Here is a 21,639-nt window from a genome sequence, read left to right on the forward strand (position 1 = left end):
ACCGGCCGCAGAATGCCTGGCAACCAGTGTTCCGGAGGACATAAGCTGATGTAAGGTCCCAGGTTATCTGTCATTCCTTCGGTAAGCGGTGTTCAGCCGGAGAATAGCAAGCGTCTGGGCGCCGATAACTCGTGAACTTCTGGCAAGTGGTGTTTAGAAGGAGACGGGCCGTTGTGCGGTAACGATTATTGAGCCCAGCGATGCAAACACGTTTTTATCCGCTCGTTGTTGCTACGCTTTAAATTAATGAACTTAGTTTGTAAAGCAGAAATGATTGGTACCAGGTGAACCGGCATGGCACAAGGACTCACTGTACATAAGCAGTTGGCCTTTTAGGCCTTCGGAAGACAAATTATTGACACAAGACTCTGCCACACCGACGGGTGAGCTAAGTTTCGCCAGTCATAGCGCTACCACGTTTCACCCGCCGGCCTATTTGACGCATGAGCTCGCGGATATTCGCCCCTTTGAAAAATGGACCGCACTGGAGAAGAAGAGGACATCGAACCGGCAGAAATATTCAACCCATGGTGGCCGCGGTTCACCAAGAATAACTGGCCTTCTAGGGAGTTGAGAAACGGACCACCACCCAGGAGTTGAACTGGCACCATGTCAAGTACTCTCAACCAAAGAAAGGCAAGGGCCCGGAAAAGCTGCCATTTCGGGCAATTTGTTTGACAATAATACTGAAAAAAAAACATTTAGGGCTCAATAGTGGGCCCTCTTTTGTTTATGTTATAGAAAAATGATATTACTATAGGTCTCAAATCTAAGTTTAGTATGTTCGCGAATGACTGTGTAGTTTACAGGAGTAAAGGGAATGATCGTGATTTCGAATACCTGTAGCATGACTTAAATGTAACAGCATCTTGGTGTGCCGATCCAAAAATGTCATTGAATGTCAAAAGTGTGTTCAAGTCACCTTTAAGAGGATGCGCTCATACTAATTGCATACGTTTGTCATAAATAACGCTGATTTAGGCTTGGCCAGAAAATATAAATATCTACGAGTCTATCTAACGGGTGGTTTGAGGTAAACTAAGCAAGTTGACAACATAAAAGTTAAGGCTGCATGTGTTTTGTGTTTTCTAAGACAAAATTTCAGCGATTCTTCAACGAACCCTAAAGAACAACCATATTTCATTCATGTGCGCTCAAGGTCGGAGTACGCAAGTGTTTACTGGAATCCGAATACCAAAGAGTTGGGCGATACGCTTGAAAACATGCAGAATCAGGGAGTGCGATTCATTTTAGGTAATAGGGACTGTCACCTAGTATGAGGGAAAGCAAAAGTAACTTAACTGGCAAGACGTGAGATATCGCAGACGAATCCTTAAGTTAAAATTTTGTCATAGCTATCATTCCAAAACTTGAATCGATGAGAAGTATATCCAAGCGCTATTCTACATATCTTAAAGTGGGACCACAACCTATTTTTACGTTTTTTTAAGAGGCGGCACCTCCCACAATTCATTTTTGTACTGAACACGCGAATGACATTATCTTACACATGTGATCGTATTCATTTTTTTTTCTGATGACAATTTTTACCGCGCTTTGAGTAATTATTTTATTGTTATTTGGTCTCAAATGTGATGCTACTTTTTGGTCTCAAATGTGATGCTACTACCCCTGCTGTTCTCTTTGCAATTGCGAAGCAGGCATCAAATAACTAACTAAATAAATAAATAGAATTCCGAGAAAAGTGCCTATTTATGGGCATCGTTTAACAAATGGGAATAGCAGGGTACAAAAATTGTTTTCTTTGAGTGTCACTTGCTTTAACAAAAAGCACTGACACGCAGCCACTGACGCTGCTGAAAGTGCAAAACTTGGCCACTAAGAGAGCAAAAAAGCCTGGCGCTGTTTTTAAGGGGCGTGCGAGAAATATCATGTCACAGGCGAAAGCTGGAGGAAGGTGAATAAACGTAGGGCCGAGGTGCAAGTTCGTATCCGAGGGGTTGGAAAAATTACGCATTTAAACTCGACGAAAGAGATATTATCTTTATTTCGTTGCAGTATGCAGTCTGCTGTATGTATATACCATTGATATGTTTTTGGTTGCAAACAAATTATTAAACTTTAGGCTCACGCCTCTCCTTTGCGTGAACGCTAAGTTGGATAGAACTGCAACCACCATAAGCAGGTCGTCATTAGCAACTTGTCAACATTTTTAATGACGTATGAGACAATAAAATTAGTTTCTTTTGGACTATTAAATCGTGTGCACGTAACGCATGATAACAACACCAAAAGTAAATTGAAAATGACGGTACTTGTTCGATCTCACCTATAATCAGCCCAGTGAAAAATCTGTAGCAAAATATGGCGCTTCGCGTCCCTCATGCCCACCATCATTATGAACACGTTTGATTAAACCGCTAATCAGAACGGGTCTTGGCGGCTCGTCGTCCTTTTCTACACATTTTAGTGCAAGAAACCCGGGAGCAAGGGACCTCCGTAGGTGAGCTACTCCGAGCGGAATGGTCTTATTGTCCTCGACCACATTCTCATCTCTGGGGAACGGAAATGAAGCCGCCGCTCCAGCTAACCCATTGAGAATGGTTGTGCCGGCTAAAGAAGAAGAAGAAACAAGCCAGCCCCATTCGTGCTGCACCATTGCCGACACACATAAGACGCGCCTTCGCGGTTGCGTAATTCCCGGTACGATGGCCGACGCCTGCCCCGTAAGCCCGATCGCCAGCCATGTTGACGTCCGTGACGCTGCACTGGATCTTGGAGGCCCTCATCCAAAGACGGCGGGTCTATACGTGAGTTAACTCATCTGTTAAGAATTTTGACTGACCAAAACAATTGCCTCGAAAAGATTAACAGAGAATTATAAAATACCGTGTACATTGAGAACCTCGAATCTGTAATGTTTGAAGCATTTGACTTTGAAGGCACGGTGATAGCGGCAAACGTTAAACTAGAATTGAAAATAACCGGTGTCAGAACTGATAGGCAAGCTTTCCTTACATCCACTAGATCTCGAATTAGATTCAACCGCACACAGCGCCAAAATAGAGAAGGGAATGTTGCAGATAATAATAAAACTGGGAACGCAAACAAAATCCTCGTAGCCGAACGACACCATGATGACCAGTGCAGACGAGAAATGAATTGGCCTGACATACCGCCAATACCGAACCGCCGTTTTGATTTCTGCGCATAGGACAATAAGCGCCATCCGACATACCTTGGCTGCTCAGGTGAAAGAGAAGTGATAGTGACGGGGCCAGGAAATAACGGTGACAAGTTCACCGCAAGTGATCGGACATACAAAGCAAGGAACGCTACCTGTCCTGGGAGAATCATACGGATGAAAATAAACGCAACACTGTTTTTCCATACAAGGAAACAGATTCACGACGCAACCGCCACCATAAAATGCGCATAACCAGGATGAAGATCGTGTCCGGAGTCATGAACACCTCAAAACAAAAGATAAGACAAAGAGAAACAGTACCTTTGATACCAAAGAAGTCCTCTAGATGTTTAAAGCGGATATGAAAAGGCAAAGTTCTGGGAGGAACACAACGACTGCCGATTGACCAACGAAGATCTCGGAACCCGAAACCAGCGTAGGAAGGATCGGTCTGCGTACTGGGTTTTACGGAACTAGTTTAAAGGCGATTCACAAAATCAGAAGGCCTGCGCCGCGGCACACAAAGAAGCATCGTTATCACCAGTGGAAGCAGATGCAGCGAGGCACCGAAACTGCTTGCTTCGACGGACATGAATGACGTTGCTTGTCAACTGGACTCATTTTCCGTCATAGATTGTAAATAAGTGTGAAACTTGTACCCATTTTTGCGCGGGGAGGACGTAGAAAAAAATGGCGCCAAGTTTTTGCGAATCCTGATTTGCGAAAATATCCGCAAATCTATACATCCTTGTAGAACGGACTTCATTTATGGTCTGTGGGGTTCAGGTATTGGTGTTTTGCAGAAATAAAAATATTTCCCCATCGAAAGAAAAGTTTATTCTTTGACATAAATATTTGTAATATCTGTACATTAATAGGCATTTGCCCTATCAGCCCAAATTTTCGTTTGTGGGCTATTGGAGTGCTAGATTTCAGGTAAACACACGTCAAAATAGTTTTTGCTTGAAACAAAAATTACAAGTCTGAAAGAAAAATAAAGCTGAGGAAGTAACACGAGGGGTGAATTTGTTGCATGAAGCAAAAATACAAGAAAGAAAGAAAGAGCCACCGAAGTACTCACACGAGGCCAGCAGGTGCATGAAAAACAGCATTTATTTTTCCAACATTGTGACTAGATGCCTAACTGTGACGCTATGAGCTTTGTCCATGGGATGCTCATTTGCTGAGCGACAAATCGCTACCTTTGAGCTGTACCAGTTCAATACTGACCGCCGTGAGAATGTTGCACCGTTCTACAAATCCGCAACACGATTCTGTAATTTAACATGACTGCTGTGGCAAGGTCCACACAAACCTTTTTGCCTGGGTTTTCGTGAGAAATGGCGCTTCCGCTGGAGCCACTTTACACGTGTGGTTGAATGGTTAAAGTCAAGTCTTCGGGCAACAAAGAAATTGCCAATTCCTTCAGCCAAAAGAGAGCACGTTTCTCGAAACTGGCATCGGACTGAGTGCAACATGTTGCAATCACAAGGGGAGCCGAAGAGGAGTCAGAATATATGAGGGCAATGAAAGCCATGAGGCGTCTACAGAATGTGACACAACTAAAGAAAAGCATCCGCATGCCCTCAACGCCGTTCTACCGCCATAGAGAAAAAACAGGAATTATAAAGAAAATGAATGTAGCTGGTGTTGTAGCGAATCCAAATGGTTCTGCCATGTTGCCAACGTAAATTGCGATATGGCCGAACTATATCGATTGATGAGAATCGAATGAATCATCGCACTTCTTAGGCACCTTGAATTTTGGTATTCGATTGTAACACAATGGTCGGCTTCATGTAGCAAAAATTAGAAGAATACACCGCGCTACAATCGAAGAAATACGATACTCTATGACCACCCCATGGAGCACGTAAGTCAGACAGCCCACTGACCCAGAAACCTATAGCCGGAATTCCGTTAAAAGTGAGGAATTTATATGGAACAGTGCTGGGTGAAATTAGTAGTTCTTTGTTATATTATTGTCAATGCCACACTCCAACTCCTTTCTTTCGCTGCCATGGAAGCTAACCAGCTGCTTCGCACGCTTTGAACTTCAGGATGCTCAAACCTGCTAGAAAAAAGTGATCACCCCATGTTGCTTTAAAAAAGCACAAAAAAGGAGGCTACACACTTCGCCACAACATACATGCCAGAACTTGGGGCCTGCTAAGCAGAGTTCAGTAAACTATTTTACACAGAAATCTCCTGAGAGAATTAGCCTTTGCGCTGTTGAAGTTTGCAGAAACTGACCACAGCTACGAGGTGGCCATCCTAATGGTATTCACCTATTCAGTGCTGAGCACTTCAGGGGCCCGTCGTGTCCTAGCCCGTCATACGTCACGCCACCTAGCCAAGAGTTACAGGATACTTGAACAACAGGTTTATATGTGCAGAACACTGCAACACTTCATCTGTGTGTTTTGTCGCGCTTCAAATCATGGCACCTATTTAGCAACTAGCCCAGCAAGACGTACTCGTGGAATTCCTGGCACTTGTCTTACACATCTCTATTCTATAGCGCAAAAAAGTGTAGGTACATTTGATGCAAAATATCTGTAAAAAACGCGCCCAAAACCTGTTTAGTTAGGAATGCTCATTGTGTTGGTTTTCTTGACAGTAAGCGAAAAAACATGGCCGCTAGGAAGAAAAAATACCACGCGAGCAAAATGGCACAGAAAGGGTACAGCATGTGCACGATGAAAGGAAGCATACACACCAAAAAGAACAGAACTCTCACTCGTGCTGTTCTAGGCAGAACAAAAAAGGATGCGAGCTGTCACAGAATTGCGAGCACTGCAATGGTGGAAAAATTGAATTGCACTGAGACGGAGAGTGGGAGAGGGTAGGAGGGGGGCAACGAAAAAGCAAAGAATAGCACCACAGCCCATCAGGGGAACCAATGCTCTGCGCTTCCAACAGTTGCTTCACATTAGATATAACTGCTGATTTTTTTCCAAGCTCATTTAATCATTTGGGCTTCCGAAAATCTACTTGGATAACAAAAATGTTTGCCAAATTGCAAATAAAACTTCATTGCACCAAAATATAAACAAATGGCACATGTTACATAGAGGTTAAAATATTTACAAAACATACATACACCTAAAGCTGGAAGAAATTTACGTATTTCGGTAATTACATTATACTGCATTAAAGTTCATTGTGTTGAGCTCTGACTGTAGTTTGCTTTAGCTGAAACTTTTAAGATATTGCACCTCAAGAGATTACACCTTGCTACACCTAAGTGCACCTCGCTGGTGCACCGAAGTGCACCAGCGAGAGACAAGTGCTATTGTTATAAAATGCTGCCAGGGCAATGTGATGGTTGATGCTGTTTATGCAGATTTTCGCTGGTCTAGATATGGTGTGTGGGTAGGCCATCCAGAAAGCAGCCAATTGCAGGCGCTCCCCATTCAAGGACCAAGCTAATTGGGCGAAGGGGGCATCTAAAGGCTGTTGGTAAATCACTCCATCCAAGCGTGACCAAGAGAATGTTTTTGTAGCTTCTTACCTAAGAGGAAGGTAATGACGATAAACGCGTAACCTGGTTGTCTGACTCTCAAAAGATTGCTACTTACTAAAATTTTGTTATATTGATCCTTTTAAGACTGATTTTTATTATTCACAGTGCAACTCCAATTATGCAAATTTTCTGCCCCTGTACAAGGATGCTGTAAGACTGGCGTGTTGTACGGTGAGGGTGTGAGCGATTAGCATCTTAGTAAAAGGTCTTCCATACCTCGCATGCTTGCTACGAAATCATTAAGGCTGCTTTATTTGGACCGCAATTTTTGTCTTCGCATAACTAGCCTACATCGACTTTAAATCGCTTTTCTAGTAGTTCGTGAGTGGTTAACCTGCATCCCGGAATTCTTGAAACCAAAAATGTGCATTGTATGAGCTGCACGGCCGTTCTGCACTAGCCGGGCAACTGTGTATGATGATACTTTGAGAAGGCCAGCACAGCTAAGCGTAGTGAGAGTGTAAGAAAAATACAGATGCCTTGGCTGCAAGCACGTCATGCCAAGCGTCCGGTATTGGCAAAAACACGCAGCGACTGGCAGATGCAAGAGCATGTGTTAGCTTCACTATTTTTGCCACCCCTTCAACTATTTGACCCTATTGCCAAGTGCTCGCGGCATTTGTTTAAGAGTTTTCTTCATGGCGTAGAAATATAAAAACAAACTGTGTGCGCGCTTTTCCAATAAGAAGCTGAGCAAACATGCGCAGGCAGCTGCCACCAACGGATTCCCCAAAGTGAGCCCAGGAAAAAAAGCAGGGGGAGCCAGTAACAAAGTGAACCTGCTAGGGTCAAAAATAAAACAAACCCAAGCACGAAGTAGAGAAAGAAAGGTAAAAAGGCGGTAGGGTGTGGCATAAAGCAGTATGAATTGCAGGGGAAGCAGACACCAGTTGTCAAGATGGGAATAAACAAGGAGTAGGGGAAAGAGGAGCCAGCGCTGTGGATAAAGCCGTGAAGAGATAAAGTTTTGCTGGAGAGATGTGCATGGAACGCAAGAGACGCAGTGAGAGATGGAAAGAACAACAGTTTCCCATCCCCCGTGGGTATTTCCAGTCATGTGATCTGTCTCATGACACAAATGCATATATTCTGGCGATATATAACCAGGTCATTTATTGCATTGATTACAGGCGCCAAGCATTAAACATCCCGGAACGGCAATGAAATGACACTTGTTAGTGACATTAAAAGCAAACGAGGGTTCCACTAGGCCACGTGAGCTTAGCCGGACCTAGTTTATGAGCGCTTCGGATTGGACCATGGTGTGATGTGAGGCGATCGTTGTGACGACAATAATGACAGCAACGTGACCTAAACATGCCCACATAGTGCTCGTGGTGCTCATCCGGGCTGAGGGATTGCCCTCAGTGTCGTGGCGCCAGGGAAAGAGAAGCAGCAAGCCACATGAGGGTACGGCGTAGGCCAGTGAGAGCTGGCCAATAAGCAAGGAGCTGGACAGCATTGGCTGGGATCTGAGAATGCCCAGAGGACTGCACGCAGCACGGTCAATGTGTGCAACGTTCAGATGGAAGACTCAAAGCCCGTCGGGGTTTCAGAACCCCAGCTCGAGAAGGGTTTTAAGGTGCCTTTGGCGCGATGGTGCCAAGGCACGGCTCCTGCTTCGTAAAGGCACAGAACTTTGGCCTGCCCCAACTTTGGATGACCAGCTACCTGTTCCTCGCTTTCTGCTGTACCAAGGCACCTGGTAGTAAGCTGGTGCCTGGGCAGACCGTTGCCTACAATAGCAGCGGTGCGTCTTGATCGTCGCGCGAGCCTGTCATCACAGCTTTTTCACACCTCGCCTCACATCGTCGCTAAAAACTACGACGCACTGCACACACTGCAACATCACGGTAAACACTTGGTGGGTACTTTTCCTTTGGTTCAGTATTCTTCAGGGTCAAAGAAAGTTGGCGTGGTTTCAGTTGTAATTGGCTGCGTGTGCGTGTGTTTGAGAATTTCTTATATTCATTGCAAACATTCTTCTCTGGTTATTGGCACTGTGGCAAGTCCATGGTGGCACTGAATAAGAGAAAACCGGTGGGCTTTCCCCTCACACACGGGGATACATCTCAAGAAGCGGGTGGTCACATAACAGATGGATGCTTTGGGAGGGTTTCACAGCACGTGGTCTTTATATTCAGATTGATCGAAATATCTTGCAGTTCCAAATTGGACCAAACATTTGAAAAACAATGAAAACTCAGTGATCTAAATCCATGTTACATTGGGGTTGGTTCTTCGAATGAGTTGACCATGGTACAGCCACAGGTGTTAAAATCAGGCTGCAGCACCAATTGTGTTTTATGGCAAGAAGCAAACATTTGTTGGTAAGGTGTGAGATTGTATTTACCCCAGTAAGTCGTAGGGCGTACTGCTGTCATCAGAAACAACAAGCAAGACAAGTTCTGCATTTCTGTAATTATGTGGCTGGGAATGAGGAGGTTAATAAAAATCTGGGTTGAGATGATGACAATCAAATAGAACTTCTGAGCGACCTTACAAGTGAACGAAGGTTCTGATAGGGCACACAAGCTGAGCTAGTTGTAGTTATTGAGCGCTCCTTAGTTCCCTATTTCTTGAGCGCTCCCTATTTGCCTAGTTCTTGAGCGCTCTGCATATCGGCTGGCTTATGGCACGTTGTCCTGTTTTGTTTCATTGTACTATGGAGTAAGGTCTGCTGGAGTGGAAAGTGTTCACACTTTCAACAGTAGCAACGACGACCGGAGAGATAACAGCGGACGAAGCACAGTAACAACTGATTTATTAGCACACATTGAACATAAATATGTGTACTTCGTATAAAAAAAATAAAAAAAGATTAAAGCCCGTGTTGTAACCACTACACACGGGTTATGTGCTGCACATGCTGAGTTCTTAATGACCTTTGCATGGTGGTGGTGTCTTTCTAGACCTTGTTGCTACTGTTTAAACCAAAAGCGCTTTGACCTCCAGCTACACTCTTAATCTGGTTCCATGTAAGTTCCAGTTAAACGGGGCGATCCACATATTTTTATCTGGATCCAAACGAAGAATAACTGGAACGAGAGATATAAGTGGATCTTATCTGGAACTGTCCATTTGTTTTCTTTAGGTTTGTGTTTATTATGTGGAACCGAATAAATGAGGGGATGCGCTGTCGGCCGTTCCAGTTACTGTTCCACTTATGTCCCAGTAAAAATTTTGGACAGTGCTTTTGTATATTTTTTGCTCGTGTCTTGTTCCACATAACTTGTGCGCTGCAGTGAAGTATGCACTGAATCGTGCATTAACTGGAACAATGAACCACATATATATTTGACGCGCTTTGGCGCACAAGCGCACGCACAAGCACTTGCACGCACACGCCCACAGACATAGATACAGACACGAACGCACACCCGCGCACCCACACATACACACACACATGCATGCAGTCACACACGCACACACGCACGCACCACATAAAATTTAATAAACTTCGTCGATATCTATGGAACTGTCTTAGAGCAATTTACTTATATAAGACGGCTAAGACGTATTTTTAGTGACGTTATTTGACAGAAAACAATATGTCCACTGCTATAACAACACCGTACAAAGCATGAAAGGTGCGAGAAAAGGGTATCTTAGCGAAAATAGAAATTTCACGAACCCCTTTCAGGTTGTCTGCGGCGCTCAGACCGCTTTAGTGAATATCGTCTTTTGCTACACTCTTAATCTGGTTCCATATAAGTTCCAGTTAAAAAGGGTGATCCATATATCTTATGTGGATCCAAACGAAAGAATAACTGGAACGAAGCATATAGGTGGATCTTATCTGGAACCGTCAGCTTGTTTTCTTTATGTTCGTGGTTTTTATCTGGAACCGAAGAAATGGGGTCATGCGATGTCGGCGGTTCCGGTTACTGTTCCACTTATGTCCCAGTAAACGGTTGGGGAGAGTGCGTTTGTATATTTTTTGCTCGTGTCTTGTTCCACATAACTCGTGCATGGCAGTGAAGTATGCACTCTTTCATGCATCAACTGGAACAATGACCCGCATATATATTAGGTGCTTCTTGACCCAAGATACACGTGCGCGTTTAATATACACGCGCACACCGCACATAAAATTTGAAACTGCCTTGCAGCAGTTAACTTTCATAATACGGCTAAGCTGTAGTTTTAGTGATGTCCTTTGACAGAAAACGAAATCCCACTTTTTTGTCAACGCCGTACAAAGCATTAAAGGGGTCCTGAAATACCTTCCGCCGATGCGTGGATGTACATGTAACCAAATAAAGCAATATATTAGCAATCTCCTCCCGCAAGAATTTTGTTGAAGCGATGAGTATTAGCTGAGAAATCGTAAATAAAAAACCGCGCATTATCGTCGCGCCGCGTTTCCTCCTCCTTTCAACTTACTCTCCGCTGTTGACGGCGAGATAGCCTTCCCTCCCATGATGCTACGCTCCTCGGCGGTGACGTACTTCCGCTATTGCGGTGCTCACACGGCCGTCTGCTACGGGCAAGCTTTGTTGACACCATGAATCCCGCACACCGCTCAAGGCTTGAAAAGCGAACGAAAAATCTGGCCCCATGTGTGCGGCGGCCTGGCCTTGCCCCTTCGCGGTGTACGTTGCTGAAGTTCATATCGGCGGCGCGTGACTTTTTATCGGCGGCGAACTCGCAGCCGCACGGGGTGGATCCTGCGCTCGCTCCCTTGGATGCACAGCGCACTGTTTATCCAAAAAGCGCCGTATCAGATGTGGCCCCGCTGGTGCCGGGTCTTATTTTGTGGCCGTGGTAATTCCTGCCTGCGGCATGTGAAAAAGACATTTTAAACCAATACAGAACCCGTGCACAAAACGCCAGTTCAGCTTGGGGCGGCGCGTGGTGGAGAGCGGCAACGTTGCAAAACATGCTCCGCCACGGCTCTGAGCTTCCTCGCGCTGGAGCGAGCACCATTTCTTTGACAATATCAAACATCGGTTGTCCTGGCAACAAGGCACAAACCGCTCTGGAAGTCAGTTACGATTGCGTGATCCCGGTTCAGCTTGGGGCCCCACCTCGCGGCATATGGGCACTGCAGGCATACTACTCACTCCCATTTGGAAGTGAGAGATGCGTTTGGAATTACAGGAGGCGATGGTGTGTGTGTTGTGGACGCCTTTGTTTCGCGATGAAATGCGACGTTGTGCTTCTGCGGGTGGATAGTGCTTCCCATGGTCTGGATTATCTTTCTCAAGCGGCGTACGACTCAACCTCGCATGGGGTATGTGCAGTGTGCGTGGCTAAAAGCCATCTCGGCTTGTGCGCCAGAGTGAAGTGACTTGCTGTTCGTCCCCGCAAACCGCGCGCGAGGTGAGTGCCGAATTTACGAGGGGTAGGAGGAGGCAACCCATCGTCTGTCAATCGCGGTTCGGACTTGCAACGCATGTTGTGACGTTGTGTTCGTTCGAAAGGCATCTCTGGATTGTTTGGAAGGTGAATAAAATGTATGCGTCAAACCCGGGCATTCGGCTCAGGGCGTTCTCTGCGATTGCAAGAAAGAAGTGCCACGGGGCTTCAACGCTTTCTTTATGGAACGTACTCAAGTAAGAGAATATTCATGTCGTGTTATGGCCCTGTTGCATTCAATACAAACGGTTAAGCGTTTGTTTACACTTGTTTCGTTTGTCGTAAAATGTCCAAGCACTCCGGCACTCCGCTGGCAGATCAGCCGGCGAGCCGACGCTGAGCAGACGACTCATCTCTTTGCCGGAAGTGCGTGAAAAAGCCGCCCAATAGCAGGATGTCTAGCTCATGACGAACATCTGGGAATCGATGATGTAGACATGTGAAGATGGCGGCGTCCAAAAACACGAAGGAAAGGGTGAGAAAAAAGCGACAAACTTTGCAACAAAAGTGTGAGCTTTCCGCTGCGCGTAAAAGAGTAATACTTGGCACAGATGATGTTGACGACCCAATCTAACGATTGCGCTAGTAAATTTAGTATGCTCAAAACGCCTTTCAGGGCCCCTTTAAAAATGTCGAGAGGAGGATATCTTAGGCAAAAGAAGAAATTGCAGGAATCCATTTCCAGGTGTTCTGCGGCACCCAAACCGCTTTCGTGAACATCGTATCTTTCTTATTTGAGGCGTCAAGTACAAAATCACCAGCGACTTCAATTTGAGAAGGACTGAACGTCTTCCCTTTCCCCGTCTGCCGTTCGGGCAAATCCATAGCTGCTATAGCGCTGAAGAATTCGTGGTGCTTTTGTGAGCACCTTCATAACGAAATACTTGTTGAGGCTATTACATGTTATGCATCTGGTTTACAAAGCTTCGCAGAAACGGCAGTTTTTGTTCAACGCTCAGTCATCATATCGCTGTGGTGTAGTACGCGCTCAATGGTACTCAATCCACGTTACTTATGTTGTGATGGGGTGCATACATAATGGTAACCGACTGCGTCACATTTTACACCGCACACATCATGCTACGCATGCAGTTTTATGCTTAGAAGTTCGTTTTTGTATTTTGTCTCGTCTCGGCTGTTAATTTTCACAAGCAAAAACGAAAGCCTCTTTGCAGAAGGAGAACGACTCAAAACCTGGAGAACTAAATCTACCCCGCGGCATCTGCCTTACATTCTATATATTTATACTTAAATGGCATTCTTATTTCAAATTATTCATTGCAGTATCGGGAAATCCGCAGTGTTACCCTAATGTTGTTACTTGCCATAGTAATTCAAGTTCACCGAATGACCTGCCGTCTCCTGCTGGTCCCCCCGTTGCTGTTTTCCTGCACTATTGGTGTGCATGAAGAAAAACTGCTGGAAAACGGGCAGATGTATTATTACTCGCTAATTTTGCTATGTCACACTGAATTCACTATACGGAAGTAGTTTTCTATAACGTGGGTACAAAGAGCGTCGCAGTATATATTATTGGTATTGGAAAGGCTTGTTGTCAGGAGAACGCAGTCAATAAAGAAGCGTCGTTTTGTTTTCACTGCAAACAACGAAGTAATGCTGTCATGAAAGTTTATGCACACATACCGCACGCACTCACGGCCCGCGGCGAGAAACAACTTCAGTCCAACTAACGTGCTAAATTGGCTAATCTGAGCTCTTTGTTCCAGCCTCAGAGCCGCGTAGACGTCCGCTTAGAGGCCTACTCCCATTTTCCTAAGCAAATAAAAGCGATCAAGGGTGCCGAGTTTGTGATCTCTTCCGCGGACTGGTCACTGGCCACGGCGTGCATCGCCCAAGCCACGGAGGAAGGAAAAGTTGGCCGAAACCATTACGAAACGACCGCCACTTCAGTGCGGCATGCCGTGCGCATGCGTCGGCAGCCGCAAAGCCACGCCGCCACGCCGTTTGCGTTGATGCATGGTATAGTGGGAAGGCAGCGGGTACAACGACGATGAGTGAAAAACAGGACTGCGTCAACCATTTCAACGACAGCAGCCCCCCCTATCTCTCAGCGTTTACTGCGCCAGTTTTACGTTCTTCTGCATGCAGCGCCACAAGTGGCGTTCTACAGCGGTTTTCTCGATCGCTCGCGTTATGCGCCTGATGTACTAGAGGCACTGCAATCACAGTGGCGGGAACCGTTATGGCAGTTTGGTTGTGGCGTGAAACTGCGGACTTCTTCATATCCTCGGGCTGTATTTACTGTTCGACGAAATGTAGTTTTGCCAGGAGGCTCAAAAGAGGTCAGTGCTGCTTATTTATGTTCTGGTAACGGTTGTTGTTCATTGACTTGTTCATCACTGCGTCCGATAAACGTGCCGCTCCGCTGTCTGTTGTTTGTGTTCAAGAAACGTTTACTGCGTGTTTGTGGGTCGGCTTGCATTTCTGACTGCGTACGTTGGCTAGTGCTATTTAGAAAGTTGCTGCTGCGCGCATTTCTCGAGTCTGCATGTCCCCTTACGGTGTGGTGTTGCTTAGTTGTATATTGACGGTTGCTGTACCTGTCTGCGGTACTAAATCTTCTCGGGTTAGTCGCTCGCTATTGTCTCGCGCGCACGCACTGAACAACTTGTAGCGTCTGTCTTTAGACTTATCGGCATTTTCAAACTTTCGTGTTAATTGCGTTTTGTTGGTCTTCTGAGAGCCATAAATTTACTGTGCTAATCGCGCTACTCCGCCTAATGTTAATATGCGTTCAAGGCGTTAGCGGCAGCACGGCTTACGTTTATCTGTGCTGTGTGTGTAGTTCCCGGTTTCTTCCAATGCCTTCGATGAATTCAGATGTTCTATTTACACTAGTCAACTTTAGTTGGCTCCCTGACGTGTAGTGAAATGCAAAGGAAAGTGGTTGTCTGAGCAGTAGCGTAGTGACAAAACGTTCCTTTTGTGGAGGGGAAGGCAGGTGGGAACACGCAGAAAGTGTGGTGCCGTTTCTATGCTGTCAATGTCAGTGGTAACCTGTGACCTCAGAATAATTAGCCATACAGCTCACGTGTGGACTATTCGAAGTTTTAACGTCACAAAGTAAGTTTAAAAATAATTCATTCCTGTCATTTTATGCTATCAATGTCAGTGGCAGCTAGAGAGTTGGAATAATTTTCGAAACGCTCAGGTGCAAAGTTGTTGAATCATGATGTGCACCAAACATTAATCCATTTTTGTTCTCCTTTGAACGTAGAAATTATACTGCAAAAGCAGATTGCTACATTCTGTATTCATACTCTCTGACCTGTTCATAAAGAGTCTGTGGCTGACTGTGGAGACATTTGGCCCTCCACTGATAGGTTGTGACAAATGTTTTTGTTCCTCTGCAAAAAAATGAAAACAAATTATTTCCATTCTTTACATGCTCGTGCGAAGTCATGGCTGTGGCATTTACTGGCTGAAGACATCTTTGGCATGCTGAAGGGTCGTCGGGGAGAGTGTGGCGGATTATGAATGCCCTGTGGAGCTCATAAGCCACAGAAGAGTACCTTTTGAGTCGTGTATATTGTGCAGATATTCACCAGTTCGCATAGACCAAGGACAGCTGAGCTCAAAGTATGTTCAAATATTTTTATATCTCAAATTGTTTAGCAAGAAAAGATTACCAGGGCTTCTGCTGTAAAAAAGACATTCGACTTTCGTGGAACGAATCAGACATTGTTCAATGTTTTCTCGTGCTCCCTGGGTAAAGCAAGGCATAAATTTATTCTCTGATATTTTTGTACTGTTTATTTTCTAGGCAATAGGGCGAAGATAGACCTAAAACAGCTGTACAAGGAATGCATATGGCTATTTTATTTGTATTTGGACCCCTTCTTGGAAGTGTATCATCAGAAGGCAACACATTAAAGCTCTTGCACGGGATGAAATCATTGCATTCTACAAGTAAGTACGCACTCCCATTTTTTGGTCTTTCATGGCGCGTTTTTAGGTAGTTTCTTTGTAACTAATGGTTTGAAACTTGAACTTCTTTTCAGTGACAGCTTGGCATGTGGATCAAGGTGACAGTAGGAGCTTTTCGGAACACGTTAGCGAAACTTTCCTGGAAGTGCACTTCGAGACGTCCCTGGCAGAATCACCCGGGTCTTAATTTTGGTGGGGTAAGCTGGCATTTTGTTTTTGCGGGACTCAATTTCTGGGGCTGTTCATCCTAATAAAATCTCACTGTTAACAAGTTATCGTGAACGCCAATATTGGCCATTGTGTTCACATTCCGCCTATTAGGGACGCGCCAACACTGGCCAAAAAAAACCACTATTTTGTATTTACGTTTTGTAAATATTTAGCTTTTACGCCTTGAGAGTTGTTGCTGTGATTTGCCAGCACCACGGACACGCCCAACGTGGTTGCTGCTACAACAATACGGTGGCAACTGACGATTTAAATTTGCCGCGTTTAATACGCCCGTAGCACCAATAATACTCCCAAATACAGCCGTAGCATGAGTAATGCTTGCATTGGATTTTGACAGGTGGTTAAATAAGGGGTAATTGTTTTTTAAGGGAATTGTTTAGAGCACAGAAAGTGTCGTCTGCAAGAAAATGTGCTATAGTTGTGATTTATAAGAAAATTGTGCAACAGCCTATTTCAGCATTAGTCAGCTCAACTTCTGCCTCATACCACTACGAACCATGGAGGTAATACATATCGAGAGGCAAATATTTTAGGTGGAATTAATTCCCCAAAAACGTTCTGCCACAGTGCGATATTTATGATTTCCTGTGACTGGCCATTTATTTCTTTGCGGTAGACACATCGTTTAGCTTTAAGTTATATTAAGCCAGCCTCACTACAGCATTCTAGGGAGCACATTATACAGTACAGAGAACATTTTTTGCAGAGAGAAGGTGTGTAAAATATAATGCCAAAAGGTGATTATAGTAATTATTATTTGATTAATAAACGAAATCTCAAGGATAACAAACCTTATATTCAGGATACCGAGGCAGCAAGGTGGGATACTTTCCAGAATCAGGGCATTGATTGTCTGTGGTGATATTGTTTAGCGCACTTTCACCTTTAGCAGCACTTCCAGAAAAAACCCAAGAAATCGCTGATTTTAAATCAATTACTGTGTTATAAAAGGGCCCAAGCAACTCACTCATTTAAAGCAACCATGTAACAAAATATTCTTGTTTCCTTGAAGGTACATGGGGTGAGCAATAAGTCTTCTCGGGTCCCGGTTATTCTGAGAGAAGGGACTGGCGCCATCAATATTGCTCGCAAGAAACACATCACGGATTCGCCGCCTGCATTGTCACTTCAGGATGTGGTCATCCTCTTCGCCGCATATGTCATCTTTTTCATCGTGTCATCATGTTCTTATGGTTGTGTGCCTTTGAAGAGTTCTTGGGACTTTTGCAGGGAGTTCTTGGAAAGCATGAGAAATTTGACAGTGGCCTGGTGTCATTTAAGTTGGAGTCTCTGTTGAAATACTTGAAGTGTTCAGCCCTACTTGGGATTTTAAATTATTGGTAGAGGTTAAAGTATCTCTTGAAAGGCATGAAGGAGGTCAGATGAAAGGCATGAAGGGGGTGAAATCAGATGAAGAGGTTTAAGTTACTGGAACATGCAAGTTTCATGTCAACTGAACACTGAAGTTGTGCCTTATTTTTCACCATTGGCACAATGCGCAGGCTGTCTTTGAATCTATAGTGGGTGTTAATGTACTAGTTCATGGCACCGCATTGTAACGTCCTATTATTCAAGTGTAGCTCATGAGATTTTTTTTCGTGGCAGTGCTGCTGGTGATGCAAAAGTGACAGTGCTTATTTACGGAGATGGCTTCCGCCTTCATTGATAAATTTTAGTACTGTAAGTGAGCTGACACCCATGCCGTAGAAGAATTTAAAATGTGCGTATTTGGCTTGAACAAGTCTTCTCCTTTGAACAAAGTTGCATTTCTTGCTTGGCAGAAGCAGGGCTTTGGTCACAATTACACTGACAGCAAGACGGGAGGGTTTTTATAGCACGCAACTGTGAATTTTACCTAAGGTAAAACGTTGAAGCTGGAAAAAATGCTTTCAAGTCTGCTTTGTAAAACTGGTCCCCTGTATGATTCAACGCTGGCTTGTTTGCTTCTTAAGGATGTCTGACTTGGTCCCGCTTGAATTCATTACGTGTATAAAATTAGTCTACTTCTTAAATTTTAATATGTGTAAAATGCTCCCAGCTGCTGGTTTGCAAATTATATAAGATTCACGCTGGCTTTTATGAGATTTCTTTGGATGAATTATGTTAAACAACTACAAATTGTTTGGGCAAGTAACGTGCCTTAAGTCAAAGGCCTTTTCAGGACGCTCATAAATTCTGTTTTGGCTACAAATAACTTGATGTTACACTTACGTCTGGTGTCAGGAAACTGTACTATCTTTAATATTCATGTTTTAATTTGTGGCATGCTGCCGCATGTGACCTCTCGTGTCGAAATGTTTTATCGTTGATGTTGGCTCGAGCGTTGTTTTCCTAAACTCTTGCACTGCACTGTTGTAGGTTTGTGATAATACAACCGTGTATGGCTTGTTTTTAGGCCTTTCCCTACAATTTAATAGCAAACTGCATTTTCCCAAACAGTTATGCGTAAACATAGTATGGCAAGCGCAATGATTAATTCCGCCTTTGAATTACCTTGGTTTATCTGATAAGAAAGCATATTTGATGCTCACTGTTGTATAATGTCTGTGTCAGTGCCGCGGTAGACGCACATGTCTATTTATTTGTGAAGCAGTTGACCTTAATACCGTCTTTATTAACCATGTTTTTGAGTACAAGTGAATATGTGAAAATGCCACTTGGAGCCTAGTGTTATCGTTATGGTATTTATTGCTTGTACGTTGGTCATTTTCTGTGCAATTTAAAATAGACAGCTATTCAAATCTGAAATGTATGAATACTAACACCCAATAAAGTTGTATAGTATGTTGAAAAGCAGTGTATGAGTCATAATAGTTTGTTTCGTGCGGATTTTAATGCAAGTATATTGTTTCTTTTACATGCAGCTGAAACCCAGAACAGGATTCTGCGGGTGAAGCCAAAGACTGTGTGCCGCTCTAGGTGCCTCAGACCAACTTTTATATAGAACTGTGCTTCGATAGGCAACTGTTGGGAACTGTCAGGGACCACACTGCTGCGGTGGTTTCTGCTTTCCAATTGTTGGTATCACTGCGGGTCATATATCAAGGCTGTGTTAAAATGGTGCTTGTGGTTTCCTGCTGATACCAATGCATCCGCCAGCCTGGCAAATGACCTCGGTGTATACCGACAGGAAAGCAGAAATATTGGAAAAGTGGAGTCCCATAGACAGCTTCCCAATGCCTATAGGAACACCGTTTTATATAAACAGCTGGTCTGAAGGTACCTGGAACGGCGCACCGGATAAATTCCATAATCATTTTACATGGATCAATGTACATGGATCAATGGATCAATCAACTACCCTTTTATTTGGAACAGTGATCCGCATACTTTTACTTGGAACACCGATCCACATAATTTAGTTGCAAAAATATGTGGTGCACTGTTCCACTTAATTTTCAGGATATGTGGAACACGGTTCCAATTATATAACTGGAACTTTTTTGCAAAAAAGTTCCAGTTACTAAGTGGATCTTACGTGGAACCAGATTAAGAGTGTAATTGCAGACGCGCAGTACGTCTGAAATCACCAATGACTTGAATTTCAGAAGGACCAGATGTCCCCAGGTTCTCCATCTGCGTTTGGGATAGAGCCGTGGTAGTGCTGAAGAATTCATTGGGCTTTTGTGGATACCTCATAAAGAAATATATATAGTTGTTGAGACTATTGCAAGTTCTGCATTTGGTTCACAAAGCGTCGCAGAAACATTGTTTTTTGCTCAATGCTCAGCCATCAGCTCGCTGTGTTGTTGTACGTGCCCAATTTTAAGTGCTTTACAGGAACGTATGAATGGCTACAATCTGCTGTAAAATAGGTACTTAGTTCACTTTATTTATGCCCTGATGCGGTATATACATAGTGTTAACCGACTGTGCCTCATTTTACACTGCACGCAGCAAGTCACGAATGCAGTTATATATGCTTGGATGTTCGTTAGCATTTTTCGTCTCGTGCATGCTATTAAGGGTGACTCACCTGATCCAATACTAATGGGACTCACTAATTCATGACGCAAATTCATGAGACTTACTAATTCAAAAGCACCATGTACCGATACGAGAAGTTTTACAAATTCACAGAAATGACACTAACGACCTGGTTTGCTTCTTCTAGAAATACAGTAGACCCTCGTTAAGACGAACTTGGTTAAAACGAACACTGATTAAGAACGACAACATTTTTCTCTTGTAACGTCCACAATGCAATACACCTCCGCTTAAGACGAATTTCGGATAACACGCATACATTTTTACGGTCTGTTCGGGTTCGTCTTAGCGGGAGTCTGCTGTATATCATTTCTTTGCAGAGATAAAAAAAACAAGAAACGCATTTTGGTTTATCCAGTCTTCACTGGAAGGTGCTAGCGGTCTCACCATGCGAGAGTTTTATTTCTTTGTTTCAGTAGAGAAGCGACATATATCTAAAATAAGCAAACTAGGCCGTTGTGAATATCGGTATGTATTTGTAAAACAATTCGTATTGATGCACGATGGTTTTTAAGTCCGTTGGTCATGACGTAGTAAGTCCGATAGGAATGCTAACATGTGAGTCCCTTTTAATTTCCACAAGCAAAAACAAGAGCCTCTTTGCAAAGAGCGGTTGCTGGGTGAACGGAACTAAACCTAGATATACCACGTGATACCTGCATTATTTCGTATGTATTAATGCTGAAATGACATTGTAATTGCTAATTATGCTGTGCAGTAACGGCAAAAATACGCAGAGTTAACTTGCTGTTGTTGTGTCTTTTCATAGTAATTGAAGTTCATTGAATGACCCGCCTTCTCCAGCTGCTTCCCCAGTTGCTGTTTTCCTGTAGTAGTGGTGTTCAGGAGGGAAAAGGGCTGGGAAACGGGCCGATGTATTATTACTTTCTAATTAGCTGTAAGTAGCTTTATATAACGTGGGTATCTAAGAGCGTCGCAGTATATTTTATTGACTAAGGAAAGGCTTGTTGTCAAGAAAAGCAGTAAATGAAGCCACGCCCTTTTGCATTCATTGTAAACAGTAACGGAGAAATTGTCATGCAAAGTTAAGCTCGGATATCGCACGCACTCACGGCCCTCCGCGAGAAACAACTTTAGCCAGTACTAACGCGCTAACGCGGCTATTATCTGAGCTTTGTTTCGGCCTCAGCGGGCGTAAACGTCCGCTTAGACGCATACGCCCGTTTTCCGAATCCAATAAAAGCCATCACGTGTGCCCAGTTTGTATGAGTTCTTATGCGGGCGCATCGCCAAAGCCTCCGCGAGAACGAAAGTACGCCGAAGCCATGAGGAAAAGACCACCACTCCAGTAGCGCATTCAATGCGCATGCGTCAGCAGCAGCACGGCAGAGCTGTTTTTGCGTTGATTCACGGTACAGTGGGACTGCAACGGGTACGATTACGACGGATGAAAATCGGGACTGCGTCAACACTTTAA

The 21,639-nt window shown here is 44.1% G+C and overlaps 1 protein-coding gene across 1 annotated transcript in view; it reads right to left on the reverse strand.

The window, feature by feature from the left end:
- The window catches only part of LOC144143307 (DNA (cytosine-5)-methyltransferase 3A-like), a 268,623-nt gene that overhangs the window by 64,006 nt on the left and 182,978 nt on the right, over positions 1–21,639 (reverse strand). The gene's annotated exons all lie outside the window — the stretch shown is intronic.

Source organism: Haemaphysalis longicornis, unplaced genomic scaffold (assembly GCF_048455015.1).
Source record: "Haemaphysalis longicornis isolate Haplotype H1 unplaced genomic scaffold, Haemaphysalis longicornis Haplotype H1 scaffold_6, whole genome shotgun sequence".
In the NCBI taxonomy this organism is placed as follows: Eukaryota; Metazoa; Arthropoda; class Arachnida; order Ixodida; family Ixodidae; genus Haemaphysalis; species Haemaphysalis longicornis.